The following is a 19569-nucleotide window of genomic DNA, read 5'->3' as shown; positions in this document are numbered from 1 at the left end:
ACTGTTTTGGCACACGTCGGGGTTCGGAAGGGAAGTAGTGACGTTTTGAAATGCAGACTTTGATGGAATGCTCTGCGGGCATCAGGTTGCGTTTGCAGAGCCCCTGATGTGCCTAAACAGTAGGAACTCCCCACAAGTGACTCCATTTTGGAAACTAGGCCCCCAAGGGAACTTATCTAGATGTGTGGTGAGCACTTTGAACCCCCAAGTGCTTCACAGAAGTTTATAACGCAGAGCCATGAAAATAATAAATGTGTTTCCTTTCCTCAAAAATATTTTTTTAGCCCAGAATTTTTTATTTTTGCAAGAGTAACAGGAGAAATTGGACCCCAAAAGTTGTTGTCCAGTTTCTCCTGAGTACGCTGTTACCCCATATGTGGGGGTAAACCACTGTTTGGGCACATGCCGGGGCTCGGAAGGGAAGTAGTGACGTTTTGGAATGCAGACTTTGATGGAATGGTCTGCGGGCATCATGTTACGTTTGCAGAGCCCCTGATATGCCTAAACAGTAGAAACCCCCCACAAGTGACCCCATTTTGGAAACTAGACCCCCCAAGGAACTTATCTAGATGTGTGGTGAGCACGTTCAACCCCCAAGTGCTTCACAGAAGTTTACAACGCAGAGCCGTGAAAATAAAAAATCATTTTTCTTTCCTCAAAAAAGATGTTTTAGCAAGCAATTTTTTATTTTCACAAGGGTAACAGGAGAATTTGGACCCCAATATTTGTTGCCCAGTTTGTTGTGAGTACACTGATACCCCACATGTGGGGGTAAACCACTGTTTGGGCGCACGTCAGGGCTCGGAAGGGAAGTAGTGACATTTGAAATGCAGACTTTGATGGAATGGTCTGCGGGCGTCACATTGCATTTGCAGAGCCCCTGATGTGCCTAAACAGTAGAAACCCCCCACAAGTGACCCCATTTTGGAAACTAGACCCCCCAAGGAACTTATCTAGATGTGTGGTGAGCACGTTCAACCCCCAAGTGCTTCACAGAAGTTTACAACGCAGAGCCGTGAAAATAAAAAATCATTTTTCTTTCCTCAAAAAAGATGTTTTAGCAAGCAATTTTTTATTTTCACAAGGGTAACAGGAGAATTTGGACCCCAATATTTGTTGCCCAGTTTGTTGTGAGTACGCTGATACCCCATATGTGGGGGTAAACCACTGTTTGGGCGCACGTCAGGGCTCGGAAGGGAAGTAGTGACATTTGAAATGCAGACTTTGATGGAATGGTCTGCGGGCGTCACATTGCATTTGCAGAGCCCCTGATGTGCCTAAACAGTAGAAACACCCCACAAGTGACCCCATTTTGGAAACTAGACCCCCGAAGGAACTTATCTAGATGTGTGGTGAGCACTTTCAACCCCCAAGTGCTTCACAGAAGTTTATAACGCAGAGCCGTGAAAATAAAAAATAATTGTTCTTTCCTCAAAAATTATGTTTTAGCAAGTAATTTTTTATTTTTGCAACGGTAACAGGAGAAATTGGACCCCAACAGTTGTTGCCCAGTTTGTCCTGAGTACGCTGGTACCCCAAATGTGGGGGTAAACCACTGTTTGGGCGCACGTCGGGGCTTGGAAGGGCGGGAGCACCATTTGACTTTTTGAACGCAAGATTGGCTGGAATCAATGGTGGCGCCATGTTGCGTTTGGAGACCCCTGATGTGCCTAAACAGTGGAAACCCCTCAATTCTAACTTCAACACTAACCCCAACACACCCCTAATCCTAATCCCAACTGTAGCCATAACCCTAATCACAACCCTAACCCCAACACACCCCTAACCACAACCCTAACCGCAACACACCCGTAACCATAATTCCAACCCTAATCCTAACCCTAATCCCAACCGTAACCCTAATCCCAACTAGGGTTGAGCGAAACGGGTCGATCATTTTCAAAAGTCGCCGACTTTTGGCTAAGTCGGCGTCTCATGAAACCCGATCCGACCCCTGTGCTTGTCGGCCATGCGGTACGCGACTTTCGCGCCAAAGTCGCGTTTCAATGACGCGAAAAGCGCCATTTCTCAGCCAATGAAGGTGAACGCAGAGTGTGGGCAGCGTGATGACATAGATCCTGGTCCCCACCATCTTAGAGAAGGGCATTGCAGTGATTGGCTTGCTGTCTGCGGCGTCACAGGGGCTATAAAGGGGCGTTCCCGCCGACCGCCATCTTACTGCTGCTGATCTGAGCTTAGGGAGAGGTTGCTGCCGCTTCGTCAGAAGCAGGGAGAGCGTTAGGCAGGGTCCACTAACCACCAAACCGCTTGTGCTGTAGCGATTTCCACTGTCCAACACCACCTTCGGTGTGCAGGAACAGTGGAAGCTATTTTTTTTTTTTTTTTCCTCAGCGCTGTAGCTCATTGGGCTGCCCTAGAAGGCTCCGTGATAGCTGTATTGCTGTGTGTACGCCACTGTGGAAACCAACTGCTTTTTTCAAAGCACATATCCTCTTGTTCCTTTCTGCACAGCTATCTTTTTTGTTTGTCCACACTTTTTATTTAATTTGTGCATCAGTCCACTCCTATTGCTGCCTGCCATACCTGGCTTAGATTACTGCAGGGAGATAGTAATTGTAGGACAGTCCCTGTTTTTTTTTTTTTTTTGTGGGAGATTAAGATTGGCATTTCTGCTACAGTGCCATCCCTGTGTGTGCCATCTCTCACTGAGTGGGCCATAGAAAGCCTATTTATTTTTTCCGTGATTTGTGTTCTAAATTCTACCTCAACACAAAAACACTACATCAATCAGTGGTAGAAAAATATTGGCCTCAGTCAGGGCTTGTGTGCCACTGCTGTGTGTGCTATCTCTTATTCAGTGGGCTATAGAAAGCCTATTTATTTATTTATTTATTTTCTTATTATTTGGTTTCTAAAGTCTCCCTGAAAAAAAAATAAATAAATAAAAAAACAGTGGGAGAGTAATATTGCCCTTTCAGCTTGTGTGCCAGTCTTGACTCTTGGGTGTGCCACCTCTCTCTCTCATTCAGTGGGCCATAGAAAGCCTTTTTTTTTTTTTTAAATATTATTGGGTTTCTAAAGTCTCCCTTAAAAAACAAAAAATACATAAAAAAACAGTGGGAGAGTAATATTGCCCTTTCAGCTTGTGTGCCAGTCTTGACTCCTGGGTGTGCCACCTCTCTCTCTCATTCAGTGGGCCATAGAAAGGCTATTTATTTTTTTGTTTTTTTTAATATTATTTGGTTTCTAAAGTCTCCCTGAAAATAAAAAAAAAAAAAACTTAAAAAAACAGTGGGAGAGTAATATTGCCCTTTCAGCTTGTGCGCCAGTCTTGACTCCTGGGTGTGCCACCTCTCTCTCTCTCTCTAATTGTGGGCCATAGAAAGCCTTTTTTTTGTTGTTTTTTTTTTAATATTATTTGGTTTCTAAAGTCTCCCTTAAAAAACAAAAAATACATAAAAAAACAGTGGGAGAGTAATATTGCCCTTTCAGCTTGTGTGCCAGTCTTGACTCCTGGGTGTGCCACCTCTCTCTCTCATTCAGTGGGCCATAGAAAGGCTATTTATTTTTTTGTTTTTTTTAATATTATTTGGTTTCTAAAGTCTCCCTTAAAAAACAAAAAATACATAAAAAAACAGTGGGAGAGTAATATTGCCCTTTCAGCTTGTGTGCCAGTCTTGACTCCTGGGTGTGCCACCTCTCTCTCTCATTCAGTGGGCCATAGAAAGGCTATTTATTTTTTTGGTTTTTTTAATATTATTTGGTTTCTAAAGTCTCCCTGAAAAAAAAAAAAAACATAAAAAAACAGTGGGAGAGTAATATTGCCCTTTCAGCTTGTGTGCCAGTCTTGACTCCTGGGTGTGCCACCTCTCTCTCTCATTCAGTGGGCCATAGAAAGCCTATTTTTTTTTTTTTTAAATATTATTGGGTTTCTAAAGTCTCCCTTAAAAAACAAAAAATACATAAAAAAACAGTGGGAGAGTAATATTGCCCTTTCAGCTTGTGTGCCAATCTTGACTCCTGGGTGTGCCACCTCTCTCTCATTCAGTGGGCCATAGAAAGCATTTATTTTTTTTTTCCTTGATTTGTGTTCTAAAATCTACCTCAACACAAAAACACTACATCAATCAGTGGGAGAAAAATATTGGCCTCAGTCAGGGCTTGTGTGCCACTGCTGTGTGTGCTATCTCTCATTCAGTGGGCTATAGAAAGCCTATTTATTTATTTATTTTTTTTCTTATTATTTGGTTTCTAAAGTCTCCCTGAAAAAAAAAAATACCTAAAAAAACAGTGGGAGAGTAATATTGCCCTTTCAGCTTGTGTGCCAGTCTTGACTCCTGGGTGTGCCACCTCTCTCTCTCTAATTGTGGGCCATAGAAAGCCTTTTTTTTTTTTTTTTTTTTTTTATATTATTTGGTTTCTAAAGTCTCCCTGAGAAAAAAAAATAAATAAATTAGGTGGGAGATTAATATTGACATTAGTGCTTGAGTGACAGTCCTGCGTGTGTGTCATCTCTGTGATTTTGTGCCACAGAAAACAGAGTGTGTAACATTGTGCCTGATTTTCCTTGTGGTCTCACCAACCTGTTAAGGGATATTGAAATCATACTGAAGTTATAGCTCACCGTGTAAGTTGTTTGACAGCAACAAATAAAGTTACTTTGGTTAAGATTTTAAAACAATGAGGAAGTCTGGTGCAAGAGGTCGTCGTGGGCGTTCATTGTCAGCTGGTAATGATGGTAGTGGTAGTGGAGCATCAGGTGGTCGTGGGGATAAAAATATTCCACCTAAGTCTGGAGCTGTGGAGCCAGTTTCGTCGTCAGGCTACACAAGGCCTCGAACGCTCTCTTTTCTGGGAGTAGGAAAACCGCTTTTAAAGGCGGAGCAGCAACAGCAAGTTTTGGCTTACATTGCAGACTCAGCCTCTAGCTCTTTTGCCTCCTCTTCCGAAACTGGTAAATGTAAAAGCAGCGCGTCGCTTGTGGATGTTCACGGTCAGGGACAAGTCGCTTCCTTGTCCTCCTCAGCAAAAACTACAACAAGAGAGAAGGATGCAGCAGGCGACACAACGGGTCACTCCATGGAGCTCTTTACACATACCGTCCCTGGCTTAGAAAGTGAAACATTTAACAGGCCATGCCCATTACAAGTATATTCTGACATGGAGTGCACTGATGCACAGCCACAGCCAGAGTACTATGCTGCTCCTTTGACTCCGACCACCACATTGCCCTCTCAGGGTACAGATCCACAATCAGACCTTGATGAGACTATGTTGCCCCGCCACGAACGCTATACCACCGACCGACACAGTGACACAGACGAAGTTGCACACGAGCTCGAAGAGGAGGTAATAGATGACCCAGTTATTGACCCCGATTGGCAGCCATTGGGGGAACAGGGTGCAGGCGGCAGTAGTTCAGAAGCGGAGGTGGAGGAGGGGCCGCAGCAGGCATCAACATCGCAACAGGTTCCATCTGCCGGGCCCGTATCTGGCCCAAAACGCGTGTCAAAGCCAAAACCTGTTGGAGGACAGCGTGGCCATCCGGTTAAAGCTCAGTCTGCAATCCCTGAAAAGGGATCCGAGTCTAGGAAGAGTGCAGTCTGGCATTTTTTTAAACAACATCCAACTGATCAGCGCAAAGTCATCTGTCAAAAATGTTCAACTAGCTTAAGCAGAGGTCAGAATCTGAAAAGTCTAAATACTAGTTGCATGCATAGACACTTAACCACCATGCATTTTCAAGCCTGGACTAACTACCAAACGTCCCTTAAGGTTGTAGCACCCTCGGCCAATGAAGCTAGTCAGCAACGCAACATCCCTTCCGTCACTGTAAGGCCACCATTTTCCGCACCACCGGCAGTATCTGTGCAGGTTTCTTTGCCAGCCAAAAGCAGTCAGGGTCAGGGAACCACCAGTTTTGTAGGAGGAAATATTGCATCTAGGGCACCGGCGGAAACAATACCGTCTCCAACCGTCTCTCAGTCTGCCATGTACACCGGCACACCCGAAAGTTCCACGATCTCCAGCTCTCCAATCCAGCTCACCCTACATGAGACTCTGGTTAGAAAAAGGAAGTACTTATCCTCGCATCCGCGTACACAGGGTTTTAACGCCCACATAGCTAGACTAATCTCGTTAGAGATGATGCCCTACCGGTTAGTTGAAAGCAAAGCTTTCAAAGCCCTGATGGAGTACGCTGAACCACGATACGAGCTACCCAGTCGACACTTTTTCCAGAAAAGCCATCCCAGCCCTGCACCAGCATGTTAAACAGCGCATCGTCCATGCACTCAGGCAATCTGTGAGTACAAAGGTGCACCTGACTACAGATGCATGGACCAGTAGGCATGGCCAGGGACGTTATGTGTCCATCACGGCACACTGGGTGAATGTGGTGGATGCAGGGTCCACAGGCGACATCAATTTAGGGACAGTTGTGCCTAGCCCACGGTCTAGGAAACAGTTGGCTGTAGGCGTTCGCACCCCCTCCTCCTCCTCCTCCTCGTCCTCCTGCAGAAGCTACAGCTCTTCCACAGAACGCAGTCTGCCAACCACTCCATCGGCAGATGACACTGTTGCACACCAGTTGTCCCATTATGGGCCAGCTACTGCCAAGCGTCAGCAGGCTGTATTGGCTATGAAGTGTTTGGGCGACAACAGACACACCGCGGAAGTTCTGTCCGAGTTCTTGCAACAAGAAACGCAGTCGTGGCTGGGCACAGTAGATCTTGAGGCAGGCAAGGTAGTGAGTGATAACGGAAGGAATTTCATGGCTGCCATCTCCCTTTCCCAACTGAAACACATTCCTTGCCTGGCTCACACCTTAAACCTGGTGGTGCAGTGCTTATTGAAAACTTATCCTGGGTTCTCCGACCTGCTCCTCAAAGTGCGTGCACTTTGCTCACATATCCGACGTTCGCCTGTACACGCCAGCCGTATGCAGACCTATCAGCGGTCTTTGAACCTTCCCCAGCATCGCCTCATCATAAACGTTGCAACAAGGTGGAACTCAACACTGCACATGCTTCAGAGACTGTGCGAACAGAGGCGTGCTGTTATTTATTTGTGGGAGGATACACGGGCAGGCAGTAGGATGGCAGACATGGAGTTGTCAGGTGTGCAGTGGTCTAAGATACAAGACATGTGTCAAGTCCTTCAGTGTTTTGAGGAATGCACACGGCTGGTTAGTGCAGACAACGCCGTAATAAGCATGAGCATCCCCCTAATGCGTCTGCTGATGCAAAGTTTGACGCACATAAAGGAGCAGGCGTCTGCACCAGAGGAAGAGGAAAGCCTTGATGACAGTCAGCCATTGTCTGGTCAGGGCAGTGTACAGGACGAGGTAGCGGGCGAAGAGGAGGTGGAGGACGAGGAGGATGATGGGGATGAGTATATTTTTAATGCCGAACCTTTCCCGGGGGCACAGGAAATTGGTTGCGTGTCACGGCCGGGTTCTGGTTTTTTGAGGGACACAAGTGACGTAGATTTGCCTGCAACTGCCCCTCAACCAATCACAACCGGAGATTTGACAACTGGAACTTTGGCCCACATGGCGGATTATGCCTTACGTATCCTAAAAAGGGACACACGCATTACGAAAATGATGAACGATGACGATTACTGGTTGGCCTGCCTCCTTGATCCACGCTATAAAGGCAAATTGCAAAATATTATGCCACATGAGAACTTGGAACTAATATTAGCAACCAAACAATCAACTCTTGTTGACCGTTTGCTTCAGGCATTCCCAGCACACAGCGCACGTGATCGTTCTCACACGAGCTCCAGGGGGCAGCAGACTAGGAGTGTTAGGGGTGCACACATCAGAAGTGGCGTTGGACAGAGGGGTTTTCTGACCAGGTTGTGGAGTGATTTTGCTATGACCGCAGACAGGACAGGTACTGCTGCATCAATTGAAAGTGACAGGAGACAACATTTGTCCAGTATGGTTACTAACTATTTTTCATCCCTTATCGATGTTCTCCCTCAACCGTCATTCCCATTTGATTACTGGGCCTCCAAATTAGACACCTGGCCAGAATTGGCAGAATATGCATTGCAGGAGCTTGCTTGCCCGGCAGCAAGTGTCCTATCAGAAAGAGTATTCAGTGCTGCAGGTTCAATATTAACCGAAAAAAGGACTCGTCTGGCTACCCAAAATGTTGACGATCTAACATTCATTAAAATGAACCACAACTGGATTTCGAAATCTTTTGCCCCACCTTGCCCGGCCGACACCTAGCTTTCCTATGAAAAGCTCTTGCCTGTGAATTACTTTTCTAATGTCTAATTTGCTGCAGCTGATTGTACAGCATACGACATGTTTACACCTCCCTAAATGGCAAAACTCCCCACACGGGGCCGTGGTATCGCGACTTAGCGCAAGCACCCGTGAGACTGCTGTTGGTCTGAAGAGGTGGGTGTGCTCGCTTTTGGTTGACGGCATTGCTACTGGGTCCCTCATAGTACAATGTAGTGTCTCTGGCGGTGGTGGTGCGCACCCAACGTCAGACACACCGTTGTAACATGAGGGGCCCTGGGGCGGGCCCGCCGGCCTCAAGAGAGTTCCCCCCTACCCCAGCTCAAAATGTGCTCTACCACGTGCAAAATTATGTCGCACAGCTCCACCAATCTTTAGTCTATTCGCTGACATCATTCAATGTCTGGCACTGACAATACAAATTTGTAGACATCTATGATGCAACTTAAAGTAGTCTGTGTCTGTGTCCTATATTGGCACCATTAAATAGTTACTGCCAAATTACTATGTCAGAAACTCAGTAGATGAGCCCACCCCTGTACCTAAGTATGCCACCTTTTTTTTTGTTTTGGTTGTTTTGCGAGACATTAACATCTATTTATATTTTGGGAGTACTGGGACAGACACTCCTTGCACTACTCCTCCACTCACCACCAAGCTGCCTGTGTATCCATGTAACCGCTGTAAAGCTGCCATGAGCCTATTGTTTGTTATTTTAGGCCTTTGATAGCCTGTCTGCGGTCCCTACTTTAAATACTCCTCCACTCATCACCAGCTGCCTGCCCGTGTATCCATGTAACCGCTGTAAAACTGCCATGAGCCTATTGTTTGTTATTTTAGGCCTTTGATAGCCTGTCTGCGGTCCCTACTTTAAATACTCCTCCACTCATCACCAGCTGCCTGCCCGTGTATCCATGTAACCGCTGTAAAACTGCCATGAGCCTATTGTTTGTTATTTTAGGCCTTTGATAGCCTGTCTGCGGTCCCTACTTTAAATACTCCTCCACTCACCACCAAGCTGCCTGTGTATCCATGTAACCGCTGTAAAACTGCCATGAGCCTATTGTTTGTTATTTTAGGCCTTTGATAGCCTGTCTGCGGTCCCTACTTTAAATACTCCTCCACTCACCACCAAGCTGCCTGCCCGTGTATCCATGTAACCGCTGTAAAACTGCCATGAGCCTATTGTTTGTTATTTTAGGCCTTTGATAGCCTGTCTGCTGTCCCTACTTTAAATACTCCTCCACTCACCACCAAGCTGCCTGTGTATCCATGTAACCGCTGTAAAACTGCCATGAGCCTATTGTTTGTTATTTTAGGCCTTTGATAGCCTGTCTGCGGTCCCTACTTTAAATACTCCTCCACTCATCACCAGCTGCCTGCCCGTGTATCCATGTAACCGCTGTAAAACTGCCATGAGCCTATTGTTTGTTATTTTAGGCCTTTGATAGCCTGTCTGCGGTCCCTACTTTAAATACTCCTCCACTCATCACCAGCTGCCTGCCCGTGTATCCATGTAACCGCTGTAAAACTGCCATGAGCCTATTGTTTGTTATTTTAGGCCTTTGATAGCCTGTCTGCGGTCCCTACTTTAAATACTCCTCCACTCACCACCAAGCTGCCTGTGTATCCATGTAACCGCTGTAAAGCTGCCATGAGCCTATTGTTTGTTATTTTAGGCCTTTGATAGCCTGTCTGCGGTCCCTACTTTAAATACTCCTCCACTCACCACCAAGCTGCCTGCCCGTGTATCCATGTAACCGCTGTAAAACTGCCATGAGCCTATTGTTTGTTATTTTAGGCCTTTGATAGCCTGTCTGCGGTCCCTACTTTAAATACTCCTCCACTCACCACCAAGCTGCCTGTGTATCCATGTAACCGCTGTAAAACTGCCATGAGCCTATTGTTTGTTATTTTAGGCCTTTGATAGCCTGTCTGCGGTCCCTACTTTAAATACTCCTCCACTCATCACCAGCTGCCTGCCCGTGTATCCATGTAACCGCTGTAAAACTGCCATGAGCCTATTGTTTGTTATTTTAGGCCTTTGATAGCCTGTCTGCGGTCCCTACATTAAATACTCCTCCACTCATCACCAGCTGCCTGCCCGTGTATCCATGTAACCGCTGTAAAACTGCCATGAGCCTATTGTTTGTTATTTTAGGCCTTTGATAGCCTGTCTGCGGTCCCTACTTTAAATACTCCTCCACTCACCACCAAGCTGCCTGCCCGTGTATCCATGTAACCGCTGTAAAACTGCCATGAGCCTATTGTTTGTTATTTTAGGCCTTTGATAGCCTGTCTGCGGTCCCTACTTTAAATACTCCTCCACTCACCACCAAGCTGCCTGCCCGTGTATCCATGTAACTGCTGTAAAACTGCCATGAGCCTATTGTTTGTTATTTTAGGCCTTCGAAGCCTGTCTGCGGTCCCTCCTTCCACTAGGCCTCCACTGACCAGACCACTGCTGCCCGTGTACCCCTGGAACCAATTTTAAAGTGCCTACAGCCAGCCCATTTTATTGTGTTAGGCCTTCGAAGCCTGTCTGCGGTCCCTCCTTCCAATAGGCCTACACTGACAAAGGTACACCTGACAACAGACACATGGACCTGTAGGCATGGCCACGGAAGGTTACGTGTCCTTTGTGGCTCAATGGGTTAATGTATTGGATGCATGGTCCACACAGGGGACAGCCTGCTAAGTCTGTATGCAGTCCCTAATTCAAGTTGTCCTCAACTGAATAAAGCTGAGCTTCTACCTTCTGGCTCTCATTAAGTGTTTTTTAAAAAACAAAATGGTGGTTAGGGCCTACTAACGGCTTCTGCCCCTCCCTGGTGTTGCCCTCAACTGAATAAAGCTGAGCTTCTACCTTCCGGCTCTGATTAACTGCTGTTTTTAAACACATTGCTGGTTCCGGCCTACTAACGGTGTCTGCCCCTCCCTGGTGTTGCCCTCAACTGAATAAAGCTGAGCTTCTACCTTCCGGCTCTGATTAACTGCTGTTTTTAAACACATTGCTGGTTCCGGCCTACTAACGGTGTCTGCCCCTGCCTGGTGTTGCCCTCAACTGAATAAAGCTGAGCTTCAACCTTCTGGCTCTCATTAAGTGTTTTTTAAAAAACAAAATGGTGGTTAGGGCCTACTAACGGCTTCTGCCCCTCCCTGGTGTTGCCCTCAACTGAATAAAGCTGAGCTTCTACCTTCCGGCTCTGATTAACTGCTGTTTTTAAACACATTGCTGGTTCCGGCCTACTAACGGTGTCTGCCCCTGCCTGGTGTTGCCCTCAACTGAATAAAGCTGAGCTTCAACCTTCTGGCTCTCATTAAGTGTTTTTAAAAAAACAAAATGGTGGTTCCGGCCTACTAACGGTGTCTGCCCCTGCCTGGTGTTGCCCTCAACTGAATAAAGCTGAGCTTCAACCTTCTGGCTCTCATTAAGTGTTTTTTAAAAAACAAAATGGTGTTTAGGGCCTACTAACGGTGTCTGCCCCTCCCTGGTGTTGCCCTCAACTGAATAAAGCTGAGCTTCAACCTTCTGGCTCTCATTAAGTGTTTTTTAAAAAACAAAATGGTGGTTAGGGCCTACTAACGGCTTCTGCCCCTCCCTGGTGTTGCCCTCAACTGAATAAAGCTGAGCTTCTACCTTCCGGCTCTGATTAACTGCTGTTTTTAAACACATTGCTGGTTCCGGCCTACTAACGGTGTCTGCCCCTGCCTGGTGTTGCCCTCAACTGAATAAAGCTGAGCTTCAACCTTCTGGCTCTCATTAAGTGTTTTTTAAAAAACAAAATGGTGGTTAGGGCCTACTAACGGTGTCTGCCCCTCCCTGGTGTTGTCCTCAACTGAACAAAGCTGAGCTTCCACATTCTGGCTTTCGGCCTATACTATCAGATATTAAACTGCATTTGGCCTACTAGTGTGGTTAGGCCCTTGAAACAGTGTCTGCTGCTCTTGGGTTTGCTACTCCACTGAACAAAGCAATGCCGCCTGTTTAGTCCTGTTACCAATTTTGATCTGCATTTAGCCTACTTTATTCTTTGGCCCTATATCTGTTTCCTCATCATCCTGCCCATTGCCCAGCCACTGCTAGATGAGTCTGCTGGTACATTGACCTAGACCACTACATTCCCCTTGTACTCTACACAGCCAGAATCTGACCCTGCTGAAAGTAAGGTTCCCCTTCCCGCATATTATATCACCTTACACAGGGACAAAGAGGAAGGTGCAGGTGAAAGTGCAGGTTCCTTCATCAGGTGGGGGGGCATACTCGTTGGCGACGTCACTGGCACAGGGCCACTCAGAGTACGCAAAAGTGTCGCTGCTGGTGGGAGGCGCCCCCGCCATGCAAACACACCGCCGTACTTTGAGGGGCCCTGTGCCAGTGCCAATGCGAACGAGTGGGCCCCCCCTGCTTGCTCAGGATCACAGCACTTGCAACGTTGAAATACTTACCTCTCCCTGCTCCACCGCCATGACGTAGTCCATGTTTCCTGGGCCCACTAAAACCTTGAACCAGCCCTACCCCCACAACTTTTGCCAAATGACCCCCAATTTCCAGTGCCCAACTATTATGATAAAGTTAATTAAGATTGACAAGCTTCAGAAAACAAGAATGGATGTTTTTGGCAGTAAAATGTGCACTGTAGGTGTTTTCCTGGCCTCCACTCACTGCCGGCTATGCTTCCCCATTGACTTGCATTGGGTTTCGTGTTTCGGTCGATCCCCGACTTTTAGCGATAATCGGCCGACTTCACTCGACTCGACTCTGGACTAAATCGGGTTTCACAAAACCAGACTCGATCTTAAAAAAATGAAAGTCGCTCAACCCTAATCCCAACCCTAACCACAACTGTAACCCCAACACACCCCTAACCCTATCCGTAACCCTAACCACAAGCCTAATCTTAACCCTATTTCAAACCCTAGCCCTAATTCCAACCCTAACTCTAATTCCAACCCTAACCCTAAGGCTATGTGCCCACGTTGCGGATTCGTGTGAGATTTTTCCGCACGATTTTTGAAAAATCTGCAGGTAAAAGGCACTGCGTTTTACCTGCGGATTTACAGCAGATTTCCAGTGTTTTTTTGTGCGGATTTCACCTGCGGATTCCTATTGAGGAACAGGTGTAAAACGCTGCGGAATCCGCACAAAGAATTGACATGCTGCGGAAAATACAACGCAGCGTTTCTGCACGGAATTTTCCACACCATGGGCACAGCGGATTTGGTTTTCCTTAGGTGTACATGGTACTGTAAACCTGATGGAAAACTGCTTCGAATTCGCAGCGGCCAATCCGCTGCGGATCCGCGGCCAATCCGCTGCGGATCCGCGGCCAATCCGCTACCGATCCGCTGCGGATCCGCGGCCAATCCGCTGCGGATCCGCTGCCGATCCGCTGCCGATCCGCTGCCGATCCGCTGCGGATCCGCGGCCGATCCGCTGCGGATCCGCGGCCGATCCGCTCTGTGTGCACATGCCATAACCCTACCCCTAACCCTACCCGTAACCCTAACCCTACCCCTAACCCTACCCCTAGTTCTAACCCTAGTTCTAACCCTAACCCTAGTGGAAAAAAAAAAAAAATTTCTTTATTTTATTATTGTCCCTATGGGGGTGATAAAGGGGGGGGGGTTATTTATTATTTTTTTTATTTTGATCGCTGTGATAGAACCTACCACAGCGATCAAAATGTACTTGTAAGGAATCTGCCGACTGGCAGATTCGGCGGGCGCACTGAGCATGCGCCCGCCATTTTCCAAGATGGCGGCGCCCAGCGAGGAGACGGCCGGACACCGGGAGGATCGGTAAGTATGAAGGGGTGGTGGGGGGGTGGATCGGAGCACAGGGGGGGTGATCGGAGCACAGGGGGGGGGGGATCTGAGCAAGGAGGGAGCGGGCAGGAGGACGGGGGAGCCGGCAGGCGGACGGAGGGGACCGGACCCCATAACGGAGGACTGGGGGGGCGATCGGTGGGTGTGGGGGGGGGGTCACTTTAGTATTTCCAGCCATGGCCGATGATATTGCAGCATCGGCCATGGCTGGATTGTAATATTTCACCAGTTTTTTAGGTGAAATATTACAAATCGCTCTGATTGGCAGTTTCACTTTCAACAGCCAATCAGAGCGATCGTAGCCACGGGGGGGTGAAGCCACCCCCCCTGGGCTGAAGCACCACTCCCCCTGTCTCTGCAGATCGGGTAAAATGGGAGTTAACCCCTTCACCCGATCTGCAGGGACGCGATCCCTCCATGACGCATACGCTGCGTCATAGGTCGGGAAGGCACAGACTTTCATGACGCAGCGTATGCGTCAAAGGTCGGGAAGGGGTTAAACGGTTAGGGGTGAGGTTAGGGGTAGAGTTAGGGTTAGGGTTTGGATCCCTTTATCACCTTGATGGTGGTGGGTGGCTTTTCAGTGTGTTTTCTGTTTTTTTTCGATAAAAATGCATGCGTTTTTAACGCAAACAAACGCATGTGCTTAAAAACGCAAGAAAATACTGCAGGTTGTATTTCTGAAAATGAACGCATGCAGAAAAAAACCAACCAAACGCGACCAAACGCGTACAAAAAAACCGCATGCGTTTTCAATGTTAAATATAGGGAAAAAACGCATGCGTTTTTTTGTGCAAAAAACGCTGCAGACAAAAACGCAAGTGTGAAACCAGCGACGCTTTTTATAGCAAAAAAGTTTTTGCGTCTCCACATTTTGAGACCTATAATTTTTCCACATTTTGCTCCACAGAGTCATGTGAGGTCTTATTTTTTGCGGGACGAGTTGACGTTTTTATTGGTAACATTTTCGGACACGTGACCATTTTTGATCGCTTTTTATTCTGATTTTTGTGAGGCAGAATGACCAAAAACCTGCTATTCATGAATTTCTTTTGGGAGAGGCGTTTATACCGTTCCGCGTTTGGTAAAATTGATAAAGCAGTTTTATTCTTCGGGTCAGTACGATTACAGCGATACCTCATTTATATAATTTTTTTATGTTTTGGCGCTTTTATACGATAAAAACTATTTTATAGAAAAAATAATTATTTTGGTATCGCTTTATTCTCAGGACTATAACTTTTTTATTTTTTTGCTGATGATGCTGTATGGCGGCTTGTTTTTTGCGGGACAAGATGACGTTTTCAGCAGTACCATGGATATTTATTTCAGTCTTTTTGATCGCGTGTTATTCCACTTTTTGTTCGGCGGTATGGTAATAAAGCGTTGTTTTTTGCCTCGTTTTTTTTTTTTTTTCTTACGGTGTTTACTGAAGGGGTTAACTAGTGGGGCAGTTTTATAGGTTGGGTCGTTACGGACGCGGCGATACTAAATATGTGTACTTTCATTGTTTTGTTTTTTTTAGATAAAGAAATGTATTTATGGGAATAATATATATTTTTTTTTTATTATTTATTTAGGAATTTTTTTTTTATTTTTTTTTTACACATGTGGAAAAAATTTTTTTTTACTTTTTTACTTTGTCCCAGGGGGGGACATCACAGATCATTGATCTGGCAGTGTGCACAGCACTCTGCCAGATCTGCGATCTGCTGTGCAGGGCTGCAGGCTTACCAAGTGTCTGCTCTGAGCAGGCGCTCGGTAAGCCACCTCCCTCCCTGCAGGACCCGGATGCCGCGGCCATCTTGGATCCGGGACCTGCAGCCAGGAAGGAGGTAGGAGACCCTCGGAGCAACGCGATCACATCGCGTTGCTCCGGGGGTCTCAGGGAAGCCCGCAGGGAGCCCCCTCCCTGCGCGATGCTTCCCTATACCGCCGGTACACTGCGATCATGTTTGATCGCGGTGTGCCGGGGGTTAATGTGCCGGGGGCGGTCCGTGACCGCTCCTGGCACATAGTGCCGGATGTCAGCTGCGATAGGCAGCTGACACCCGGCCGCGATCGGCCGCGCTCCCCCCGTGAGCGCGGCCGATCGCATATGACGTACTATCCCGTTGGCGGTCATACGGGCCCACCCCACCTCGACGGGATAGTACGTCAAATGTCGGGAAGGGGTTAAAGCAGGTCTATCCAGCTTAAATGATTTACACAGTAGCAAAAAGTGGACAATGGGAGATCAGCTAAATAGACATAAGGAAAGGGGTATACGACCTAGTAGAGCAGTCTTGGTCCCCGACGCGCGTTTCGCATTCCTGCTTCTTCCTGGGGGGTTTACCCATATTATTATTACATCTAAATCCATTATGGATTAAGCATCTGCACTGGTCACTTTATTATTTGTTATTAATGTATTTGTTTGTTAATAAAATGGCCGCTGTGGCCAAATTATCCAAAAGAAATTTATGTCTTTGTGTCAATTCATTGGGTAGGTAAAAGGGTATGGTTTTTAATAGGGAGCAAGGTAGTTGGGGTTGAGGATTCATGACTAACAGGATCCTGCATTGGCGATACGCGGTCAAGGGACAGTGGTCAGAATTGTAAAAATTGGCCCGGTCATTAACGTGCAAACCACCCTTGGTGGTGAAGGGGTTAATTAAGTGAGTACTCTTGCAAATGTGCCCCTCATATTGTATTCAAATCGGTGTAAATTAATGCATGTTTGTTATACTTGCGAGGCTATTGAGGTAATTTGTACCCATATTATTATTACATCTAAATCCATTATGGATTAAGCATCTGCACTGGGCACTTTATAATGAAGTATTAAAGAGTAGCCTTATGTTTTTCTTAATCTGCTTTTTACACACAGGGCTGGGGGTGATTTTGTCTGCCTCCTCTATGCTATGTAGGCTTGTATAAGCCACTGCGTATATGGACAACTCTTTGAATCATTAACGGCTTTTTTACAAAGAGTTAGTATTTAGCCAAGTGGGCGTTAACAAAGTGGGATGTGTAGGATTTATTAGGGGTGTATCACCTAGAAGGGCAGTTGTATTGTGTACCAGTATCTTCATATTTTAATTTTTTGTATTTATATCAGTAATGTTTATCATTAATAAAGTGTTTAGATTTTATATGGCGTTTTGCTTCCGACTTTTCTGATTGGCTCATATATTGTTGTGGGAAGTGCCACAGAGTAAGCCTTGTTATATATAGGTGATCCCTCAATGTCTGTCTGCTGTTTCATTCTTCTTCTCTGCTAGATTTCTAAAACTTAATATGGACAACACAGAATTCATCATCTTTTCCCCATCTCACTTGACTCCCCCAACAGACCTATCCATTACAGTAAACGGCTGCCCACTCTCCCCAGTCCCACAAGCTCGCTGCCTCGGGGTAATACTTGACATTGATATCTCCTTCAAACCACATATCCATGCCCTTTCCATTTTCTGCTGACTTCAACTCCAAAATATTTCCTGGATCCATACATTGCTCAACCAAGAATCTGCAAAAACCCTAGTCCGTGCCCTCATCATCTCCCGCCTTGACTACTGCAACCTCCTGCTCTGTGGCCTCCCCTCTAACACTCTCGCACCCCTCCAATCTATTCTAAACTCTGCTGCCCGACTAATCCACCTGTCCCCCCGCTATTCCCCAGCCTCTCCCCTCTGTCAATCTCTGCACTGGCTCCCCATTGCCCAGAGACTCCAGTACAAAAGCCTAACCATGACGTACAAAGCCATCCACAACCTGTCTCCTCCATACATCTGTGACCTTGTCTCCCGGTACTTACCTGCATGCAACCTCCGATCCTCACAAGATCTGTTTCTCTACTCCCCTCTTATCTCTTCTTCCCACAATCACATATAAGATTTCTCCCGCACATCACCCCTACTCTGGAACTCTCTACCCCAATATATCAGACTCTCACCTACTGTGGAAACCTTCAAAAAGAACTTGAAGACCCACCTCTTCTGACAAGCCTACAACCTGCAGTAACCACCGATCGACCAAACCACTGCACAACCAGCTCTACCCTCACCTACTGTATCCTCACCCGTCCCTTGTAGATTGTGAGCCCTCGTGGGCAGGGTCCTCTCTCCTCCTGTACCAGTCATGACTTGTATTAATTAAAATTATTGTACTAGTGTTTTATTATGTACACCCCTCCTCACATGGAAAGCGCCATGGAATAAATGGTGCTATAATAAATAATAATAATAACTAGATGGGCATTTCATGAAGGAAATACATGGTGCTTGAACAGCGCTGCCAGCTTTACAGCAGCACTTCACACACCAGGGGAGCACTTACTTTTGCACACCCGGGACCGGGGCGCACTTACTTTTGCACACGGGGCCGGGGGCGCGCTTACTTTTGCACACGGGGCCGGGAACGCGCTTACTTTTGCACACGGGGCCAAGGGCGCCATTACTTTTGCACACGGGGCCGGGGGCGCCATTACTTTTGCACACGGGGCCGGGGGCGCCATTACTTTTGCACACGGGGCCGCCATTACTTTTGCACACGGGGCCGGGGGCGCCATTACTTTTGCACACGGGGCCGGGGGCGCCATTACTTTTGCACACGGGGCCGGGGGCGCCATTACTTTTGCACACGGGGCCGGGGGCGCCATTACTTTTGCACACGGGACCGGGGGCGCCATTACTTTTGCACACGGGGCCGGGGGCGCCATTACTTTTGCACACGGGGCCGGGGGCGCCATTACTTTTGCACACGGGGCCGGGGGCGCCATTACTTTTGCACACGGGGCCGGGGCGCCATTACTTTTGCACACGGGGCCGGGGGCGCCATTACTTTTGCACACGGGGCCGGGGGCGCCATTACTTTTGCACACGGGGCCGGGGGCGCCATTACTTTTGCACACGGGGCCGGGGGCACGCTTACTTTTGCACACGGGGCCGGGGGCGCCATTACTTTTGCACACGGGGCCGGGGGCACGCTTACTTTTGCACACGGGGCCGGGGGCGCCATTACTTTTGCACACGGGGCCGGGGGCGCCATTACTTTTGCACACGGGGCCGGGGGCGCCATTACTTTTGCACACGGGGCCGGGGGCGCCATTACTTTTGCACACGGGGCCGGAGGCGCCATTACTTTTCCACAAGGGGCCGGGGGCGCCATTACTTTTGCACACGGGGCCGGGGGCGCCATTACTTTTGCACACGGGGCCGGGGGCGCCATTACTTTTGCACACGGGGCCGGGGGCGCCATTACTTTTGCACACGGGGCCGGGGGCGCCATTACTTTTGCACACGGGGCCGGGGGCGCCATTACTTTTGCACACGGGGCCGGGGCGCCATTAGTTTTGCACACGGGGCCGGGGGCGCCATTACTTTTGCACACGGGGCCGGGGGCGCCATTACTTTTGCACACGGGGACGGGGGCGCTATTACTTTTGCACACGGGGCCGGGGGCGCCATTACTTTTGCACACGGGGCCGGGGGCACGCTTACTTTTGCACACGGGGCCGGGGGCGCCATTACTTTTGC

This window comes from Ranitomeya variabilis, chromosome 1 (assembly GCF_051348905.1).
Source record: "Ranitomeya variabilis isolate aRanVar5 chromosome 1, aRanVar5.hap1, whole genome shotgun sequence".
NCBI lineage: Eukaryota > Metazoa > Chordata > Amphibia > Anura > Dendrobatidae > Ranitomeya > Ranitomeya variabilis.
This window is presented reverse-complemented; position numbering follows the sequence as displayed.